The sequence below is a fragment of the Ascaphus truei genome, chromosome 3 (assembly GCF_040206685.1).
Source record: "Ascaphus truei isolate aAscTru1 chromosome 3, aAscTru1.hap1, whole genome shotgun sequence".
NCBI lineage: Eukaryota > Metazoa > Chordata > Amphibia > Anura > Ascaphidae > Ascaphus > Ascaphus truei.
Window position 1 is genome coordinate 54385589 of NC_134485.1, and position 24146 is coordinate 54409734.

A 24146-nucleotide genomic window follows, 5' to 3' on the forward strand; every position below is an offset into this window, starting at 1 on the left:
ATCACTGTACTAGGAAACAGAACTAGATACTATTGTGTCTCAAAGTATCTAGAAAAGAAACAGTATAAATACAGGCATACCCCGCTTTAAGGACACTCACTTTAAGTACACTCGCGAGCAAGTACATATCGCTCAGTAGTCAAACAGCAGCTCACACATGCGCCTGTCAGCACGACCTGTACAGCAAAGTTGAACTCCCTACCTGCACCGAAGCTGTGCGCAAGCGAGGAGACTATAGAGCCTGTTACAAATGCCTTATTTACATCAGTTATGCAAGTATATGATGATTGCAGTACAGTACATGCATCGATAAGTGGGAAATAAGGGAGTGCTTCACTTTAAGTACATTTTCGCTTTACATACATGCTCCGGTCCCATTGCGTACGTTAATGCGGGGTATGCCTTTAGTGTTAAGAACAAATGGCAATATGACAAATATAAAATAGAAAGTGAAAAAAATATGGTGAAAAAATAATAATGGATAGTTCCTCTGTTCGCTTAATGTCTCTGTGTTGGAGCAGAATTGCAAAGTACCTTATTGCTTAAAGCTTAATCCCCAATATTGGAAAGTGTAGCATGTATCTGTGGCTTATGCTGAAAAGAGAATTGGCCGTCACCTCTGTTAAAAACTGCTCCTGGTTCACTGTGGTGGTGGTGGTGGGGGGGGGGGGGACTTCACGCTGATGGGACCTTGGGTGAGGGTCTCTGCAAATATCTCCCCAAACTAGTCTGCTACAAGGACTGTTTTATTTCCTATCAAATTTGCAGCAAAGCCTTATTCAAGGCTATTGGGTCTGTGTGTCACACCATACATCCATACAAGTTGACGAAACCAACAGAGCTATCAGGGCTACTTCTGGGTTGTGACATCACGGACCAAAGATCACGAGATCTGGATTTGAGAGTTGGCAGTGTCATCAATGGAGTTCCAGTAACAGTGTACACAGCGTGCATTGTGAGAGAGGCTCCAAGGAACACCAATCCCTTTGCTGCCGTTAAAGATAGGATTTTATCCTGACATACCTAATTATTTCTGCTTCATTTTAAGTAGCCATTTTTTTGGTGCTTTTATTGAGATATAAAACGTTACTTCACTATATTGGTATCTTTTTCATTTATAGGTCATGCATCATCAAGGGATTCTTTGAAGGACACTCATTACTATTTATTCCACAGGTGTTATTTATCCATTCACATGTTGTCACTGATTTGCGCCGTTTGTTTGCATCCTTTGCTTATTTTTTGGTATTGTGTACATCCATTACATTGTGGCAGCACTCATTGACACCATTGTATCATTGCTAAAAATCAATTTTGCGCACCTTATTTCTATATTTTTATATATATATATATATATATATATATATATATATAAAGAAAGAAATATAGAAATAAGGTGCGTGAAACTGATTTTTAGCAATAATACAATATATATATATATATATATATATATATATATATATATATATATATATATATATATATATACTAGTGATGTACCGGGTTAAAACAAATCACCCGGTACCCGTTACCCGGGGAAAAAAAAAGAAAAATTACCCGGTCGTGTAGGGGTTGTAAACAACAAAAATGAATAAACATAAGGATAAGTCTCTTTCCACAGAAAGATCAGAATTTTTGCAACCTGAATTTAATTGACATGATAACACTAGAATCTTATTGGTGTACAGTATATGTATTTATTGCAATTACAAAAAGTACAACATACTAGTATCATGAGAAAACATTGGCATGTCCATCACATCGATACCAGGATTGCAGAGCACTTCGTTGTCCCATCTCTGATGGTACTGTATGTACTGTCTAGTGTAAAGAGCTAAAATTATGAAAGATGCATACAGATAAATACAGATTTACCTCTACCACAACAAGATTGTACATGGTTACAGAAACCTTTAAGCTTGTTCATTTGTTGATATTACGTGGAATGTATTTGAGTAATTAAGAGCAAGAAAGTCACACATCCATGTAATGGAAAACTATATACAATAGATACATTAATTAATTGTTAATTTGAATATGTTATTTACATCCTGATATGTCCTTGTGGTACGCTCTATGTAGGGTCAGGAAGAGAATTACTGAACATAAATGTTTGATTAGGAATAAATTCCATCTTTGCTCAGTGTCTACACACGTTCAGGAATGTGGCAAAACAGTCAGTTGAAATTTCAAACAATTGAACAAATATTCAAAACAAGAATGGGAGGGAGTTGTTCCACACTTCTCAAGAAAAGGGAAATGTGGTGGATATAGCCTATCAATTAGATACTATTATACCACGTGGCAGGGACTTCTCATGTTTTTTTTATAATACCTACGTATACAATATGCAAGAGTTTTCTGTGATCTTTTCCTCTGTGACTGAGGAGTCTTCTGATACAAGTTAATCCTTTGAGTGCCACAAGATGTAGCTAATACGTTATTGTGTCTGGTACTCCAGAGGTCCCAACAAATGCTTATTTTGCTTGGGGAGATCGTGTGCAGGAGCATAAGGTGCAATCTACGATTATGAGGAATGGAAGGGGGATGATTCCTCACCTTTCGTTCCATCACCAGTGATGGAGGGATCACGTAACTGCTACGTATAAAGGGTCACATGATTGCAAGTGCTGGAGCGGCCGTGGTACTCTGGTGCCGCAGACCCTCTAACACTCAAACTGGTTAATCTGAAAAAAATCTTATTCCCATTGGGGTGTTGCATATATATATATATCATTGAAAAAAATTATTTCAATGACATAAACGATTGATTTGTTCCCCTGTTTTTTGTCCCCAGGGAGATAGAGTGCATATACAGTATCATTCATTATATTAAAATGTGAGGCATAATTCTTCATTCAGCCCTTTTGGATTGACAGTGTATAATGTAAATATAGAACAGAACATAAGAGCACCTCTCAGGAAATATGTGAAAAGAGAAAAATAACACAAAATAGTATGACACAGTATATCAAAGTCATATAAGAACAGTAAACCAGCGTTAAATGCACTCACACTCCAAAATCTTTTCAGCATTGGGAACCAACAGTGGCATGTCAGGTGATCGTAAGGGTGTAGGCAAGGATCAGAAAAGTAACTCCAGGACATTCTAGTAATAAAAGGTTGGAATGGCAACATAGCGTATGTAGCCCTGTTTCCCCCCCTCTCTGGAAACATGTTGCTGCTACTACTGATGTCTTGATGTGTGAGGGTCCAGGAGAGCTGAGATGTCCGCGATGGGGTGGGGACCAGGACAGGCTTACGGTGATCCTTATGTTCTTTCCATGGTGATAAAGCGCCTCCAGACATGGTAGGCTACAGCAAGGCTGCAGGCGGTCCCTACCATGACAGTTCTTTCTCTCCAATACCTCTGGCTAATTGACCGCAACTCAGCCATAAGTATATAAATGAGGTCTTTATTTGTAGCAACCACTGCAGATGGCAAGCAGTGTTATATATAGTAGAGAAGGTGTCCCAGATCCCTGAATGGTGCTGGTCAGCAGTTAATGGTTGAAGCCTTGTGCCATACACAGATCTTGCTCTCCCAGCCCCAGAAGGGGCTGAGCTCCTCTCTCTCTTCCCTGGGGAAAGAACGACTGACTCACACTACAATTTGGAAAGCCTACTGCAAAAGGGGAGAGCACAGGGTCTGTGCCAGGATTGGCTGCAACACAGACCCCATGACACCACCTCTCTAGCCACTCAGGGAGGCTGCATAGGGGGGGGAGGGTAAACCCCACAGCATAGCCTGTCACGGCCAGTAGCTACTAGGACTTACATGACAGGAGGGGCAGAATGATAGCTGGACCAGTCATAGCTATACGTAATTCTACAAAAACATGTTAAAAACATGTTATATAAGCAGGAAAAATAAAATCAATGTACTCTCAGCCTGTACATTGATAGAGAGAGAGTTGAGAGCTGGCAAAATCCCAAGTTTAAATATTCAAAAAGATTCCCTTTGGGATAATGTTCTTATTCGAGCACTACCTCTCGAATTTAAAGGAACATGTTCAAGTGCAATAAATGTGGTTCCTATCTTCTATCTAAAAGGCCTGCCTTTTCTTTAGCCATTTGGATGTTTTATGTATGACAGTTTCCTTCTGTAAACTTCTGTTCCAGTATAGCAGCCTGATCATTGTATACTTTAATACAGTTTTATGTATACGCCTGAATTAACCATAGGGTACCTTCTGGTGAAATAATATTGCCGAAATGAAAATACTGTTGAAATGGATGATATATTACTGAAATGGACTGGTGGGTCTCTGGAGAAGAATTGATGGCGATGTTCTGTTTCCATTTTGTCTGTTCTGTTATGTCTTTAGTGTCCATTTTATGTGTAAGAATGTGTGTGTGTGGTGTGAATGAGGTTCGCTCACAGTAGATTTAAGACTGTGCCTGTAGTAACGCCCACTTTCTGGTATCAAGAAGTACCTGATTCCTATAGAGAGCTGTTTTAATCCAGTTTTATCCAGATTTTAGTGATTTGTAAGATGACTGGTTTAAGAATAGGGAGTAGTTGTTATATTCTGCCTATTAACCTATTTTAAACAAAGGAATCTAAAATGTATACAAATCCTGCTTTAGCCCTCCCCTGGCAGAGAGTCTCATTGACTTTTGTGTGTATGATCATACTCTAGGCTGTACAGGCAATAAACTACTCATTATCTAAGAACCCGAGTTTGCTCTTATACTGTATATTTGGGTTTGCAAACAACGACACTTCTCAATCCACAACCTGTGGTGGCAGCCTGAATTCAAAATAAAGTTATTTCTGTTAACAGTCTCAAAAAAAGTTTTGCTCTTGACAGCATTATCCTCTACATATAAATTCAGATTAAAAAAATCAATACTTGAATCACTATAAGTGTATGTGAAGTTAAGATGAAATCATTATTTTTAAGATAAAGAAAAAAATCTTTTAACGTTGCCTCATCACCATCTCAAATGAAAATGCCGTTATTGATGTAGTGCCGCCATAGGAACAAGTTTGCATCAAATAAGTTGTTATTACAGATTTAATGATCCTCTCATGTGCCCATAAACATATTGGCATAACTTGGTGCAAACCTCGTTCCATTGCAGTGCCAGATATCTGTGAAAAGATATAATCGTTGAACCAGGGTTTAAAGCTCGCCCCGCCCCACTTTCCTATTAGCAGCTTTTATCATGATCCTGTGAATCACAGACCCAGTATGGTCTTTCTCCCTCCAGCAGAAAAGAGAGGTACAGTACATGAGAATTGCACCAGGTAATGTTAGGACCTGCATATTGGGCATGCCATGAAGTGGCTGCAGGCTTATGACGCTTTGGCCAAATGGTTTAACTAAATGACCCTTACTCATGTGAAGAAGTATTGTACTATATGTTGTGTCATTTTGTATGTTGTGCTGGGCCTTTCGGTTTTTTTTTTTTGTAAAAATATTTATGTTCAATTATGAACTTTTTGCAATCTATTGTAAATTATATATATAGATTATAAGTTTTGCTTTAGTAAGCCCCTGTTTGATTGCTGTAAAGCAAGGATACATCACATTAAAAGGATTTTTTTTTAAAGGAATTTGGAGCTTCAATATAACATTAGGACCCACACACAAACTAAGTCACAGGATTTTAAACGTACTCGCTTTAAAAACAAGTCCACTTTTTATCCTTACCAAGACAAAGGAAATTTCTTACAGACTTTTCATCACTTAGTGTTGAATGACTTTGAGAAACCTCAACATTTAAATGTTGATTTTATCTAAATTGTTTTTTATTTTAATCTGTTGTCTCTCTCCAGTCGTCAGTGTTTCACGACTCTTTATAAATCTTGTTATTTGGATTTGTATGTATTTATTATTTTATATTTATATATATATATTTATATATCTGGATAAGATGCAATTTGTTCCTTTTTTAACACTAGTTTTTGCTATTATGACATGCTTTAGCCTAGTTTGCCATCTGCTTTATTTTTCATGTCTATTGTATCTAATATCTCTCTCATTGATACAGATTCCTACTCCTAAATGTCCATTGATGGACCATTGACCATTCCTGGTAAGTGTGATTGTGTAAAGTTTTGTTATTGTCAATATTATGTGTATTTCTATCCATCATGACGTGTCTGATGTCATGGCGCACATGGAGCACGATGATGTCACAATGTATACAGCGGCGTGCATATTGATGCTATTTAAATGACAGATTTTTGAGCACTTGAATATTGATCCCCTGAGGAAGCCGGTTACACGGTGAAACGCATAGGGCGGTTTGCGTTAAATGACTGAGCTTGAGAGGATTTTGTCCAGTCTGAGCCTATATCAACCAAGGACAACAGAAGAGAAAACTGGACAGACTTCTTGTGGAGTTGGCCGAGCAGGAGATTGTTTGGGTTCATACTGCTGGAGCCTGTGAGCTCACAACACTCTCTGTCAATGTACAGGTTGTGAGTATATTGATTTTATTTTTCCTGCTTATATAACATGTTATAGAATTACACAGTGTTGGCATTCTATCTTCTTTAAACTTGAGCATCCTGGAGTTACTCTCTGATCCTTGTCTATACGCAGACCATCACCTGACATGCTACAGTACTGTTGGTTTCCCATGCTGAAAAGATTTTGGAGTGTGTGAGTGCATTTAACGCTGGTTTACTGGTCTCATATGACTTTTTCATACACGGTGTCACACTATTTTGTGTTATTTTTCTCTTTTCCCATATTTCACGAGAGCTGCGCTCCTTTTCTGTTCTATATTGTGTGTGTGGACCCTAGAAAGGTTTTTTGGACCAGTACCTCACACTATAAACGGGTTGTATTTTTATTTCTCCTTTCATATAATTCATCACAAATTTAAGTCACTATAATCAATCACACTCGAACTAAATTTTGCGCTGAAACACTTTCTATAATGTAAATATTAATTTACTTTCCCGACTTAATAATTGTTGTTCAGTCACTCACCACCCTTAAAATTAGGTGGGGAATCATACACATTTTAAAAGCCTTTAAGAGTCTTGCTTTCCCATTATGAGGAAAAGGTGTAATTTGTTCACACAAATATGTGTAAGGACATCCTCCCTTATTGTCTTGTTGTTAGGCCTAGATAGATAATTTGTATGAACAATTACCTCTATGTGATTGCATGTTTCTTTTTTTTTTTAATGTTATCAAATGCTGTATTTAAAAATATTGTTAGCCCGTATTAGTAACCTTTATAGTTAGACTCTATAATTGTATTACGATTACAAACAAAATCTTCCACACACTTGGGTAATTTCAGATAATTATAGATAAATTATAAAGCTTTGAGCCATTTCAGGGTTTTCAAGAAATATTTTTGCATTTTTGCTTTGATGTATATTACAGTACGGTACATATGTCAATTGTCCACATATTCACTGGACAGCATCCATTTTTGAATACATCTGCTTATTTGAAATAACCATGGATAAAATAATGTTTATTATCATACAGCCTCAAAATTGTGAGCCTAGTTTAAAGTAATCATTGTATTAACAGACTGAAGTTGATTTAAGGACAAATTGTGATTTAAGGAGACATTGTTTGGAGTAATTTCTTTTTTTTAATATTTCTATCTAATAGATTCATAACAGATATATATAATAGGCACACTTTAAGAACAAAAATGAGTGTACGTGTTGTAAAGAATAAATACAGAAATACTTCACCCAAAACTAGGTCCGATGAAGAAGACTCAACACTACATGGTTTTTCATCACTACCATTGCAGTACTGAATCTTTTTCATTGGACCTGATTTTGGGTATTTCTGTACAGCTAAACCCCGTTATAACGCACCTCGCTATACCGCGATTCGGTTATAACGCGGTTTTCCCGTGGCTCCCATTTAAAAAAAAAAATATAAAATTTTTTTTTTAAATTTAAAAAAAAATTTTTTTTTTGCACACTGCACACACTGCACACACTGCACACACTCACTGCACATTGCACACACACTGCTCATTGCACACACTGACACACTGCACACACACTGCACACACACTGCTCATTGCTCACACTGCACACACTGACACACTGCACACTGCACACACACTGCTCATTGCTCACACTGCACACACACTGCTCACACTGACACACACTGCACACTGCACACACACTGCTCATTGCTCACACTGACACACTGCTCATTGCTCACACTGCACACACTGACACACTGCTCATTGCTCACACTGCACATTGCTCACACTGCACACACTGACACACTGCTCATTGCTCACACTGCACACACTGACACACTGCTCATTGCTCACACTGCTCATTGCTCACACTGCACACACTGACACACTGCTCATTGCTCACACTGCACACTGCACACACACTGCTCATTGCTCACACTGCACACACTGCTCATTGCTCACACTGCACGCTCACTGCTCACACTGCCACACACTGCCACACACTGCACACACTGCTCACACTGACACACACTGCTCACACTGCTCATTGCTCACACTGCACACACTGCACACACACTGCTCACACTGACACACACTGCACACACTCACTGCACACAGCCCTCACAATACACTCACATGTCAGCAGCCCCCCCCTCACATGTCAGCAGCCCACCCCCCCTCACATGTCAGCAGCCCACCCCCCCCCTCACATGTCAGCAGCCCACCCCCCCCTCACATGTCAGCAGCCCACCCCCCCTCACATGTTAGCAGCCCACCCCCCCCTCACATGTCAGCAGAACCCCACCCCCCCTCACATGTCAGCAGAACTCACATGTCAGCAGCCCAACCCCCCCCCCCTCCCTCTTGCAGCAGCAGCAGCAGCAGCAGATCTGGCTGGGAGGACACAGACACACGTTGCCACGCACCACAAAACCAGGAGGCTGGGAGGAAGAGGGAGGGGGGCTGAGAGGGAGGGGGCTGGGAGGGAGAGGGAGGGGGGCAGGTCTCTGTTTTGGGGTCACCCCTGTGCCCTGGCTGGGAGTGAGGGGGCAGGTCTCTATGGGGGATCCCCCCTCCCTGTGAGGGGCAGATGAGGCTGGACAGAGACAGCCCCGCCACACCCAAAATGCTTTGCTTCTAGCAGCATCTGGCTCCGGTCCCAGCTTTCCTCCTGGGGGCTCCGTCTCCATTTTGCAGCCTCTGCAGCGTTGTACTTGTGACCGTGAGTACAACGTGCAGCTGACATGTAACCCACCCTCCTGCACCCAGAGAGGGGCACTGCCCTGCGAGGGCATACCTCGGGGGTGGGGGGGAGGGGGTGAGGGGGGAGTTGAGATGGAGGGAGGGGGCTGAGAGGGAGAGGGAGGAGGGATGAATCGCCGCCATTTTTTTAAAACTTTTTTTTTATTTATTTATTTAATTAACTCCCTCCCGATCAGGCGCGCGGCGGCCTTTTTTATAAAAAAAAAATTAGCGCGACCCCGTTACTAACGCGGTGGTCTCGGGGTGGACCCCGAGGACCGCGTTATAACGGGGTTTAGCTGTATCTATCTACCTATCATGTTGTTTGTACATATTGTTTCCAGTAAGAATACAATTCCAGTATTGTAATTTCTGGGGTTAGAGTTTGCTGGGTTTGTGTGTTTATTAATTTACATTTCAACTGGTATCAGTTGGCTGGAGGTTAGTGGCCCCTCCTCCCAGGGTTTAAGCTCACCCCTCCCCACATTCTAAGTAGCAGATTTTTCCATGTTCCTGTGCAGGACAGGTCCAGTGTGGCCATTCTCCCTCCACTGCAGAGGATAACAGAAAAGACTTGCGCTCATATGTGGTCTGTGATAAAAATAGTGACTTAGAAATAAATTATACAATACAACCTGATAGGTGGGGTTTTGTGCTGCTGATCAGTGGGAATGGTTCAAACACCAAGCTACATAGAAACAAAAAGAGAACAGCGCAAAAAAACCATTGTGTAGTATATTAAAATAATTATTTATAATGTGAAGGTGAGTATTGCACGTACATCAAAAAAAAGGGTTAATAGCAAGACATGTTAGGGACATGTTACCACTCAGCAGGCACAGCAGGATGCAGGCACCAATTATTAGACGTCCTCCCTCAAGATGCTGGTATCCGGATTCAGAATATGCAGCTCAGCGTTGGGGAACCTTCCCGCGCCTTCACGGAGTTCTCAGCAGTTGTTCTCAGGGGTTGATCGCCACGTTTCTTCCTGGTTAGTCCACGTTGGCGTGTGACGTCATCCTGCAGCGTCTCTCGGCCGGTCGCGTCTTTGATGCGTCACTCCTTAGCGATAAGCAATCGAGCGGTATAGCAAGTCCCGGACAAGTCCCACAATGAAACAATTGTTCAAGTATAAAGCCGCAATGGGGATATGAGTAAAAAATGAAGGAACGCGCCCTCTCCTACGCGTTTCGTACTTCCGTACTTCGTCCCTAAGGAGTGACGCATCAAAGACGCGACCGGCCGAGAGACGCTGCCGGATGACGTCACACGCCAACGTGGACTAAACAGGAAGAAACGTGGCGATCAACCCCTGAGAACAACTGCTGAGAGCTCCGTGAAGGCGCGGGAAGGTTCCCCAACGCTGAGCTGCATATTCTGAATCCGGATACCAGCATCTTGAGGGAGGACGTCTAATAATTGGTGTCTGCATCCTGCTGTGCCTGCCGAGTGGTAACTAACATGTCTTGCTATTAACCCTTTTTTTTGATGTACGTGCAATACTCACCTTCACATTATAAATAATTATTTTAATATACTACACAATGGTTTTTTTGCGCTGTTCTCTTTTTGCTTCACTGCAGAGGATAATAAGAGTTTTCACAGGTAGTGTTAGGACCTGCATTCTGGTAATGCCATGAAGTGCCTGCAGGCTTATAACGCTTTGGCCAAAAGGTTTAACTATATGACCCTTATTCATGAGAATACTAGCATTGAAGTATTTAACTACTGTATGTATTTTGTCACATTGCATGTAGAAAAAGTCACTTTATTGCCCTGTGCCTAAGCACCAAAAATTAGATTGTAAGCTTTCTAGAGCAAGGATTCATTATGCCTGCTAAATTCCATGTACAGAGCTGTGTACATTGTCTACACTACTGTACATAAGAAGAGAAATATTATTAGCCCATTTTCATGATGATAAGTTACATTGTTTTGATAAAGGACAATCAGACGCACGCTGACCTAATTTTTTGCCTCCATAATTTTTTTAGTAATAGTGGTCAATGATATTACATTTACAAAATGTATACCAATTCTTTACTCATTTATCATAGCCACATAGTTGGCCTTGACACAAATGAGCCATCCAACTTATCCCTGGTGTACTGTATATGCTTTCTCCTTTTCAAGCAAACGTTTACATTAAAGTACAGTAATCTGTGTTACCCTGACATGAACAATTGTGTTGTACTATGCAAGTGATAATGTAATATCTTTGAAAGGTGGATATACTAGTTTTATAATCATTAGAATTAAATCTCACAATACATTTGAGAAATTCTGTATTGTATGTCACTCAAACTATTATTATTATTATTATAATGATGATGCAACACTGTATCTCACAATTCTCAAACTTTTCAGAGCTTCTCTACCACAACTATTGAAATAGAAAACGTTTATGTAGGGGAAGATATGACATCATTTATTGAATCAACCTTTGAAACAACTCATTTTGCTCAAAAAATCCATCATCAGAAAATCCCGACAGCAATGAAAGACACGACCAAGATGGTGCCAACCCTGCAGAAGGAGATCCGCTGCACATGAGCAGAGAGAAGCAAAAATCCAACTGGATCCCACAAACTGGGATGAACCGCAAATTTGACCTGTACATTGAAAGCTTTAGATACAGAGCCAAAACCACTATCCTGGACAAAGTAAGGAAGCAAACGTATAATCTGACACTGATCGAGTGGAGAGCCATAGAATCCCTAAATGCCAACCACAATATAACAATCAAACCAGCGGACAAGGGAGGAGCAGTGGTCATAATGAAACCACAGAATACATGCGGGAAGCACACAGACAACTCTCTGATGCAAAGTATTATAGTACTTCCAACAATAATGTAGAAAGAGGTAATAGGGCCAGGTTTGGGCGTCAGACGCTGTCCCACTAGGTTGAGATTGCCGCTGCTGCTATTCCTTGCTATACTGGGCACTGGACGTTATCATTTGGACTTTGGGGACTCGTCAATTAGACATTCTGGGCATTTTCTCCAGCTGATGGGCGGCTTTATATTCTATCTGGCCACAGACCTATGATGTGGATAAAGACACCCGTCGACTTCATTCCTGTGCAGTCCTGATCCAGTGTCCATGAGCGGTAACAGCTACGTTGTAGCATTCTGTGCCTGTTTAATATTGATCTGATGTACGCAGAACCTTGAATCTTTTATTCTATAAAAATAGTGTATTACATTTTTCACGATGAGCGTTGTGCGCTGTTCTTTGTTTTGTTGTTTTTAGTTACCCAGGGTTCTGGACTACCCTATTTACAGCGGCAGACGCACTCATATCCACTGATTTTTAATAAAGTGTATCAATATTTTTACTTTTATGTCACCCACATGGGCATTTGGTGGTAGTTTTTAATCACTTTTTATTCACAATTATTAGTTCATTTGTATTGCGCACTTGTCCTGTATTGTTATATGTGGGGACAATCCCTGCAGTAGAACTTACTTCCCCTCCCCTTGATAGATTGTAGTCTCAGGCAGGAAGATATCTTTTGAACAGAATCACTTTATTCTGACTGCACACTCAGTTGGTACTGTATACACATCAGAGATCACTTCTTGGGGCTTCACCATCAGGATGTACCCTGGACCTGCACCCCAGGCCAAGGGGCCCTGAAGCAGACCTTGCTCTTCCTTACTCCCTGGTGGAGTAAGGGGTATAATCTCCCATCCACTCCCCTAGGGGAAGGAGTACAGATTGGTAGAGCACTGCACAATTGTTATGGGTAGACCATCCTCTCTCAAGGAGGTAGAGGCACTGACTAAATTTAGCAGTGCAGCTCCTTAAGTACAAGGGAAGTAGGTACCAGGTCTGAGTCCCTGATTGGACACACACAGGCCTAGTTGCACCGCCTTCCCTGTCAATCAAGAAGCTACTGTGAGTGGGGAAAATCCATGATAACTCCTGGTACCCTGTTCTTACCAGGGCTTACTGCCAGGAGGGGGCAGACTGGTAGCCAAGGAAACCAGTCCTGGCTACATATATCTACACAAACACCATATATATATATAAGACACACAGATGAAAAGAACAAAGACAATCCCCTTTGTAGCACTCTAAATTACACCTAAACTAATCTATAAGATAAAGATGGTTAAAAAGAAACAGATGCTCCGCCAATTCAGAAAAAATGAACAAGATTTTATTGATTAAACAACAAGACACACTAACTTAAAAACATAAAAATACTAAAGACAGCCTATGATAATATATATGTATCAAAAATATAAAGAGAGGACTACTAATCAAACACTATCAGTATTACATAAAGAAAAAAACTAAAATGTGTCTAAATAAAGTTTAAATAATGACAACAAAATAGTTTAGTCTAACATAATAGGCAATACAAAATATATTCCCACTGACATATGCATGAAAGAATAATAAATCATTGCATTGGAAAAAGTATATAGTCAATGACCCAGTATATAGCCAGGAAAAATTAGTATGTATACCAAAAACAGAGGGGAAAAAAAGAGATAAAGCAACCAGGGAAAAATAATATAACAATAATAATAGTTATACCCAGAACAGCATTTCCCCAAAATGAAATCAATGAGAACTGATGCAGCAAATAAAGAAAAATATGACTAATAAAGACATATTAGCAAACAGAGTCATACATATTGAAAACACCACAAAGCGCAGCACTGCAAGGACAGGTAATGCCCAAACAGTAAGGAGGGTAATACTCAGCTGCAGCTAGATTGTGTAGAGTTTGTGTCCATATTGATTGTACAGGATGTGTTTCCAAAGTCTGCTTATAACAGGAACAAAAAATAAAGTCCAAAATGCTGCATCAGATCCATCATAAGTCCCTCAGAATAGAAGATTACATAAAGGCTGTAGTAAAGTAAACACTCAACATGTTTCACCCGTCGGTGGGCTTCTTCCCGGAGTGGTAAAATTTAAAGTGAAGGCGTGCAGTGTTTTATAGATGGTAAAGTAATTAGTTCCAGCTTTGTTCTTATTTTCCTGTCCAATTAAAGCTACCTGCTCAATTGAGCTGCGTCACGCACACCAGTGCAAGCAATATTGTAATCATTTCAGGCAGAGCTTCAAATTAAGCCCATATATTTGCACTGGTGTGTATGAAAATAACAACTTCACAGCACAAAAAGTGACAGCTTGCAAGTATATAGATAGCTATGGTTTTGTAACAAACATCTCTCCCCAAAAAAGACCGTGGTGCAACTACAGACATAAAAATCAGCAGCACCGTTTTTCTTTTGCATCTCTGGAAATGCAAACAGCATCATTTTGCACAAAATCAGGAATAAAATGCAGCATGAAGTAGTTTAAAGTATATTAATACAACTTTAAAGATCTAGTTTTATCCAGTTACTACTAGTCATCATTGTAATTATACCAATAATACTAAACTAACAATATTATTCTCTGACATAGTCTGAACACATAGACACACTTTAGCAATCGAAGCATAAATACAGAAACCAAAAAAAAAATCTGTGTAGATGGTATTTCCATCAATACTATGGTTCTGAAGCAAGGATTATGCTGAAGCAGACGTCATGGGTGATGTATTAAATGACGTCACTAGCAGATCATATCAGAGACTGGTGCAATGGGAGGTATCAATTCATTTACCAAAGCATTTTATAGTCCAAGCAAAAATACAGAAACCAAGGAATCTGTATAGGAGATGTTTCCATAGATGCTGTGATTCTGACGCAAGGGTTATGCTGAAGCAGACGTCATAGGTAATGTATTAGATGACGTCACTAGCAAATCATATCAAGGACTGGTGCAGTTGGATGGAATCAATTCATTTGCCAATGCACTGACAAAGCAAAGACATATATGTTAATAACATAGAACAATAGTATATTTAGAGTTAGTATTGAGAACATGAGATGGTTACTGAAAGCAAGTGAAGAAAGAGTGTGTACAGTATGTGTATCAGTGTGAATAAAAATGAATGGAGAGCCCACTATATGTGTATATACTGTGGGCTCTCCATTCATTTTTATTCACACTGATACACATACACACTCTTTCTTCACTTGCTTTCAGTAACCATTTAACACCTCTAGCCATAAAACACATCCACACCGGGGGAAGGAACAGCACAGATAACATTCCAAGAGACACTGTTTTTAAGTTTACCTTTTCCTTCATTCATTGTAACATCGCCGGAAGAAGAGATCAGTGTATCTCGAAAACTCGCACAAATAAAAGCATTTCGTTAGCCACAGAACGGTATCATCTATTTATTTTTTTATTTTTTTGATTATATATATATATATATATATATATATATATATTATATATACATGTAGAGGTATCAGTACCGTGTTAGCTGAGCTTCAATAATCAAAAAATAAATAGATGATACCGTTCTGTGGCTAACGAAATGCTTTTATTTGTGCGAGCTTTCAAGATACACTGATCTCTTCTTCCGGCGATGTTGCTTCATTCATTGTAACATCGCCGGAAGAAGAGATCAGTGTATCTTGAAAGCTCGCACAAATAAAAGCATTTCGTTAGCCACAGAACGGTATCATCTATTTATTTTTTGATTATATATATATATATATACACACACACACTCAAGCAAACACGCTAGATATACATCTATACATCTATACATGTACAGACACGCACATCATATATACACATATTTATACACACACGCAGACACATACACGCACACACACCATATATACACACATAAACATCTATACTTACACACACGTCATATATAAATAAATATTTGTGTAATTAGAATATCAGTCACTGATCAAGGAGAAATAGGCCACTAAGATGCAGCTCTAAATAGATATGCCTATCCTACAAAATTTGGAAAAGAAAAAAAGCGCAATCCTATGTAGCTGATAAAAATTAGGAAAAATGTAATAAGGGCAAAAAAAGCTTGGTTGCTGGACAAACAGATATAACAAACACAGAATAAGCATAAATAACAATAAGTCAATACAAATGGGATAAATGAATGGAGGAAAAAAAATAATTATATATATATATATCCAAAAAACTGTGTCCAAAAAGTGTCCAATAGATCTATTGTGAAGGAGTAGCACTTGTAGATGATAAGGCACTTAATTGCATAGCATTGAATGTGAATAAAGCAACAAATGGGGAGTGGAATGACTTTGATGTAGATCAAGGTGGATATAAAGTAGCAGTAGCAGGCTGATGGGTGTTTCCTGTTTATTGCATCCAAAAGGATAAAGGCAGGGGGTTAAGGGAACGGTCTCACCAGATTAGTGTATCCGCGATGAGCCCCAAGAGGTCTCCGCGTCCCTCCGTCAGCTGCGCCAGCAATTTCCCGATGCAGGTAATCACGTGATGCTGATCCGGGTAACACTAGACACGCTATCCTGTCTCCTGTATACCCTCCTCCCAACAGCCAATTTTCTCCAATCCAAGAGTTGATGCAGCAGGTAGATATTCACTGCTGTAACTGCTAGATGACAAATACAGCCGCACATGAACTGCCGCCTTCCACTTTGAAACTCTGGTGTGAGTTTAACTACCGCTCACCACTCTTCACTCCTCTCTCGTTGCTTGGCCCTGCTCCCACAATCAGCTGGTGGACACAGTGACGTAACCTACGTGTTTCGTCAGCTGTTGCGCCGACTTCTTCAAGGGTATGACCTAGGGAGTAGGTGATGGGCTTTTATAGGGCTAATTGAAACCTAATGAAGAGGGCAGGTGAGTAGTGGTGTGTGTCATAATTTTTCCTCAGCTATATAGGATTGCGCTTTTTTTCTTTTCCATATATATATATATATATATATATATATATAGAAAAGAAAAAAAGCGCAATCCTATATAGCTGAGGAAAAAAAATATATATATATATATATATATATATATGTACACACACACACACACACATCATATATACATCTACACATACCATACACACCATAGACTTACCTGCCCATTACCAGCACACTGTAGAGGAGAGGAGCCAGACCGGGAGAGGAGGAGCTGCGAAGTGCCACCTAATGGTCAGAGTCGGTGAACTGTTGCACAGAGATTTTTCCCTCTGACCAGCCTGAAATTATCAATTCTGACTGACCTGCCCCTGCCTGGGGGGCCTAAACACCCACCCTTGGACACCTACTACTAGATATTCCACAGTCAATGGCCCAATCATAAAGCCTAAACTGCCAGAAAACTAAAGTAAAAAAAATAATCTGATGGCCCCAAACCCCACCCTCCTCACACGGAAAGAAAAGACGAATTAAAAGTCTAACAGTAATTTATTGTAAGGCTTCCAGTCCAGGGTTTTCCTTTAATTTGCCCTTATGTGGCCATTGTAGCCATCTTAGTTCCTGGCAAACTTCTTCCTGGAGTTAGTTACTGGCTGCACCTGCTCCAGGGTTTTAAATAGCAGGCAGCTACTCGAAGCCAAAGCCCGACCATGGTTTTCTGTTCCATGTGTTCCTCCACTACCTCCTCTAGTGCAGCAGTAGGGACCATATTGGTTAATAAAGCAGCATCTATGGCTTCTTGTGTATGGTGTTAGCCTTGTCTTCTCTTACATTGGGATAAAATCAGTAGAGAAACCTGGTAACAGGATGACTTGGAACTGTAGTTAACACATACAGGCCCCAATGCTTCAATGGAGGAGGTAGAGGCACTCCTCCCCCATGTCACACTTCCCCTATGCCACTCTCTCACCCCATGTCACTACTCACCCCTCCATGTCACTCCCCCATCACATGATGACTAAAAGTAAGATGGGAATATGAAATCAGAAAATTGGTTGGAGCACAGTGGATAAGACAGACTTGCAATCTGTGCCTGGAAGACCATTGGGGAGGCCTTAAACCAGCAGTGGACAGACAAGGACTAAAGATGATGATCTACAGTATTTAGCAGGTCACTTAGCGTGGTGGGGGTGATAAAGTTTGGTTGCCCGGTTTGGGTGGTGAGGCCCCCATCCAGGGGAATTTGGAGTAACTTAGCTACTGATTTATTTGTTCAGTTAGAATGTGTTTGATCAGTCAGAATTCACACTGTGATAAACAGCCAGTATTTTTCCAATGTCCTGTATATTTATCACCTTTGTAAAGTACTTACTGTAACTTTGTTTGATTTTTCTTTAAGAAATGTTGCTACCTTGCAACAAAACAATTGATCATTCCTGTGTGATCTCGTATTTTCCATTTATTTCAAAATGTCATGACTTGCAGTAAATTTCTAAGACTGCCCAGACATATTTGTTGAACTGATGTTAGGATGATAACAGCTCTCAAGTTTAAAAACATAACCAGTGGTTTAATCAATTTTTATATGAGATATGATTACCAGCCATTGTAATGCAATTTGTTTTAGTTACCTCTAGCATTAGCTGGGTTAATCTACTGTTACACCAAGGGGGATTTATGTAAGTTTGATTTTTTTATAATTGCAGCAAATTGTTCCAATATGTTGTATGGTTCAGCTAATTATTACAACCTGTTACTTGATATTTTCAATGCAAGCAAGAGGGTGTAAAAAGCTAATAAACCCTTTCACCCATGCAGGTCAAATTTGTGACAAGATTTGCACATGATCTGTGATTAAAAACCTTGGGATTTGTTTAAAGCTTTTGATATATGACATGCATTTAATTCACTTGAAAGTAACCCACCTACAGCAGCATTCTAAGTGATCCATACGCAGTTCCGTGAGGCAAATATATGTTTTTTTCCTTTCTATTCTCCCCTGTCTTGAACTTTTGCATAAAGTGTGCAACACATCTAAATGATTTGCATGCTCCGTCAGATACACATAAGATTATTACTTTTTTTTATTCCCCCTTCTGTGACTGAAACCCTTATTATCATTATTTACATGAGTGTGTGCATGCGTGCTATGTGAATTATTAATGAATGGGCTAATAGGACAAGAGAGAGGTTTGAAAGGGTCAGAGTCAAAAACACTATAAAGAGAGAAGGTATTAATTGGTGCAAAAAAGCAGCAAGGAAAGAAATTGTTATAAAGCTGGAGATTTCTTTAAGATTTGACTGAATTATCTGTATACTTTTTTTGTATTTTATTTTGACTTATTATGAAAAAAAAATATCCAACTTGCAATAGGCTTTTTCCAAAATAAATTCTATTTTATAAAAAAAAATAAAAGGTAAAGCAGTAAAAGGTTCCAAGGCATCTTCCAGTTATTTTTAATTGTTTAGGTTAGATTGAAAAAGAAAAGCAGGAGGCACACTGAGAGGCACTAGTTTTAATGATTAAAATACCCACAGTGGGCTATACTAACACAGTCTATTAAAATAAAGTACAATACATAAGCAAAAATAGACTTATAACTGTTCTGGGTGGGGAGTGACACGAGAGGAGTCAGCTGGGTGAAAATAAATGGCGCAGGTCCGGACCTGTAATGCTCCACCAAGCTGAGGAATCCCTCTTACTACCGGCGTCTCCCTCCACCAATGAATAGATGTTAGATTATTAATGTTTGTTGCATTATTTTTTAATATACAAAAAAAAAAATTTGGTTGATGGGTATCTAAAAACGTATCGCATATACCATGCATGGGGTGTTTTCCCAGTTACGTTTTCCTCCATAACCCCTTACAAAGACATATGAATCATATTCTTAGATTGTAAATTCTTCGGGGCAGGGATTCTTTTTCCTATTGTTTTATGTCTCAAGCGCTTATTCCTATTATGTGTTATATGTGTTATATTACGTCACGTGTACTGTATTACTGATATAAAGCACTATGTTCCTGGATGGCTTTATATAAATAAAGATATAAATACTGTCACGTACAGCATATCTGTGAGCACGTGACCTGCATGCAGGACAAGGGATGCACATTGATACCCTGACAACCAAGACCTATGCCAAACTAGGGGTACTTTACAGGAACAAATCCTCCCTAAGTCTCCTGGTCAGAAAACGTATCGCACAGCAGATGCTAATGCCAATTATTGACTATGGAGACATAGTATATGGCTCGGCAACTCAATCCCCCCTTAGCAAACTTGACACCCTCTACAATTCAATTTGTCGTTTTGTTCTCCAATGCAACTATAACACACATCACTGCAAAATGCTCAAAGAACTAGATTGGTCATCACTCGAGTCTAGGCGCAAAGTTCACCTTTCCTGTCTTGCCTTCAAATACTTTCTGGGCAAGCTACCCACCTATCTGAACAAGCTCCTCACCCCTACCACATGCAGCACTTATCATCTGAGATCTGACTCCAAAAGACTGCTCATGGTCCCAAGGCTCAACAAAGTATCCGGCCGCTCCTCCTTCTCTTACCGTGCGACTCTCACATCCACCACCAGTTTAAGTTCTTTCAAAACTAAGGCTGTTTCACATTTTAATCTGGTCTGTAACTGTTACATAAGCCTATAATATACATCTTCTATAACTGTGCATGCAATGTCTTGTATATAATGTATACCCTGTTCATTTATGTAACTGTATTTGTAACCATGTATTATTTGTCATATTAACTATGCCCAGGACATACTTGAAAACGAGAGGTAACTCTCAATGTATTACATCCTGGTAAAACATTTTTTTAAATAAAAGGGTTAATACACATCTCTCAAACTTGCCCACTTTTCACCTTCGTAATGGTCCCTCAAATGAATATATTTCCTCAATCCGTCCCCATATACATCTGTCACGAATAACACACAAGTGAGAACGTGACTTAGATATACAACCATAGTTAATACACACGGCTACTCTAGCCAACTCAACTTTCTCCTGTGCAAAGTACTTTCAATTAGTTAATATTAACCCCTTACGCAATTGCAATCAGATCATTCCACCGCCGCCGCCACCACCCAAGAAATATGCAAAATATATAATTAATAAATATCTGTTTATACTAATTAATAATATATACCTGTTTATTATGGAAAAAACGATGCACTTAACACACACAAATCTGTTGTAGCAAAATGTGTCCGAAAATGTAAATGACTCTCTACAGAGCATGCAACAGTTCATTCAGAGCCCCAGCACATAATTTATTAAATGTTTTAAAAATACAGTGCTTAGATTATAGAAAAAGGATTACAAAAACATAGAGTTACAGTACAATACATGCAGAACACTTTCTTAAAATAACACAATAAAACATAAATCCCTATACAGTACGTCAGTACAGTATGACATTGCATTTCCCCCCAGAGGGGCCACTGGTGGAGAAATATGAAAAATCATGTGTTTGATCCCAAACACACCTCTGTTGAATTCTCATTTCATAACTCCCTATATACCATTCTTCTCCCATTGAAAACCACATAAGCCCACTCCTGTCGTAAATCAGCTGCTAGGTTGACATCTTTACGACAGAGAAATAAAAACTCCTAAAAGACATTTAAATCCTTGCCTCAATATATAAATGCACTCATTACTTCCCTTCTCTAATACTTTTGTAACCCATGTTCCCCCCTCCCCGGTCGCATATTGGACCTCTAGGGTGTAGTGAGGGCTGGCAACATGCATGTTGGTGGTGCATACCTGTGAGGAACAGGAGGGCCTGAGTCTCCCACGTTGGTATTGGGGATAACAGGGACAGGCTTCTGGGGTATATGCCTCCATCTTCTCTAGCAACGGTGCAGCGCCTCCATCTCTATAAGCCCCAGGGATATGGGGTGGAACCCTTACAGAGAATTCCCACTCAGGGAAGAGAGATTCCTGTCTCAGTCAGTTCTTTATTAAAAGCAGCAATGTCTCTTTATTCTTTCTGTGGCAGCACACAGCAGATCATACACCGCAGTTCATACGTAGCAGGGCTTCCAAATGTATACAGGTCTTTTCCTCCTCTCCTCTCCTCCAGGCTGTACCCCTGCAGGGTGGGCTGACTGGAGCTTCAATACCCCTTGCACTCACCCCGAGGGTATATCCTCTGGGTGAGGCTAGATCCCCCCTCACCCCCTGAGCAGGGTGAGGGGCATTGGTCCACCACCTATGGTTCTATCTGCTCTACTCAGACTGGGCCTGAGTTCCTCCTCCAAGCATAGTCCTCTCAGGTCAGACACTCCAGCACTCTCTGCTCCCAGGATAGAACAGAACTACTCGTCACTTACAGGAACAGGCAGAACTAAGTTAAGACAGCACCACCCCTCATGATATCAGCAGGCCCTCCCCTCTGTCTCAGGCCTGCACACAGAGTCAGGGGCCTGCCTCCATCACTCAAGGCAGGGCTTAAGCGGGGGGGGGGGGGGAAACCCATGTTAACTACTGGCGGCCTGCCCTTAACAGGACTTACACCAGTAGGAGAAAGATATATAGCCCCCATTTCTTACCAGGGCTACACTTAGAAACAGGTTAGTGATATCAATAGATTCAGGCGATTATGACGGATGTACAGTAACAAAACTAATTTTGACCGTCTTGCTCCTAATTTGAGTGACAAATGGATATTTGTCATTGGCACCTTTTATTCAATGTAATGTGTAGTCTTATTGCATGCGTCTTCCTTGCAATGATTACAGATATCCGAACCTTTTACTTTAGGATAGAGATTATCACTGGTTATCCCTAATATGAATACATTCATTCTTTTGTTGAATACTTTCATTGCCACGCCCCCAGAACCCTGCAGCTCTCCAGAGAATGCTTTTGAAAGTACCTCTAAAAGTGTCCTTTTTACTTGGATGTCAGAGGGACCATACATTAATCCCCTCTCTGGCAAAGGGTTTAACAGGTCATAAAACATTTCTTTATATTTTTAAAACAAACAGTAACCACATGAACTCCTGAAGCACCAGATTGATTAAAATACATAATATCTCATGAAATTATCATGACACATACATAGATATTCTGTAATCTTGCTAGAGATGATAGCAGCAATTTACAAACATATTTGTAAACAAAGTCCATCCATTTCTCTCTCCTTCTTTTGAAAATGGTTAATATACAATTTTGAAAGAAATGTAAGCAAATTCAGGACTTTACCTAGTTTAACCTCATTCTAAAGAGGGTGGACCACCTCTTCTCCTTCACATTCTCCATACTCTTGGTATTCGAACCAAAGCTCTATCTTGGATCTCCTCTTACCTCTCCTATCATACTATCAGTATCTCTTTTACTAACACCTCCTCCTCCTCTATCAATCTTTCAGTGGGGGTACACCAGGGCTCTCTCCTCTTCTCTTTTCTCTTTACACACTGTCTCTTGGTGACCTAATCACATCTCTTGGGTTCAAATTTATTTATTTATTTATAAAATATTTTACCAGGAAGTAATACATTGAGAGTTACCTCTCGTTTTCAAGTATGTCCTGGGCACAGAGTAAAACAAATAATACATGGTTACAAGTACAGTTTCATAAATGAACAGGGTATACATTATATACATTGCGTGCACAGTTGCGTGCACAAGACATTGCGTGCACAGTTAAAGAAAATATATATTATGAGCGTATGAAACAGTTACAGACCAGATTAAAGTGTGAGACAGCCGTAGATTTGAAAGAACTTAAGCTGGTGGTGGATATGAGAGTCTCTGGTAGGTTGTTCCAGTTTTGGGGTGCACGGAAGGAGAAGGAGGAACGTCTGGATACTTTGTTGAGCCTTGGGACCATGAATAGTCTTTTGGAGTCTGATCTCAGGTGATAGGTGCTGCTGGTGGTAGAGGTGAGGAGCTTGTTCAGATAGCTGGGTAGCTTGCCCATGAAGAATTTAAAGGCAAGACAGGAAAGGTGAACTTTGCGCCTAGACTCTAGTGGTAACCAATCTAGTTCTTTGAGCATTTCGCAGTGAAGTGTGTTGTAGTTGCATTAGAGAACAAAACGACAAATTGAATTGTAGAGGGTGTCAATTTCGCTAAGGTGGGTTTGAGGAGCCGAGCCATATACTATGTCTCCATAGTCAATAATTGGCATTAGCATCTGCTGTGCGATACGCTTTCTGACCAGGAGACTTAGGGAGGATTTGTTCCTGTAAAGTACCCCTAGTTTGGCATAGGTCTTGGTTGTCAG

At 40.0% G+C, this 24146-nt stretch overlaps 1 long non-coding RNA gene across 1 annotated transcript in view; it reads left to right on the top strand.

The window, feature by feature from the left end:
- Window positions 1–12329, top strand: part of LOC142490907 (uncharacterized) — a 41816-nt gene extending 29487 nt beyond the window's left edge. The window contains exons 3-4 of the long non-coding RNA XR_012800142.1: window positions 6001–6045; window positions 11536–12329. This is a non-coding gene — a long non-coding RNA (uncharacterized LOC142490907). The remainder of the gene's footprint in view (window positions 1–6000; window positions 6046–11535) is intronic.
- The last annotated feature ends 11817 nt before the right edge of the window (window positions 12330–24146 follow it).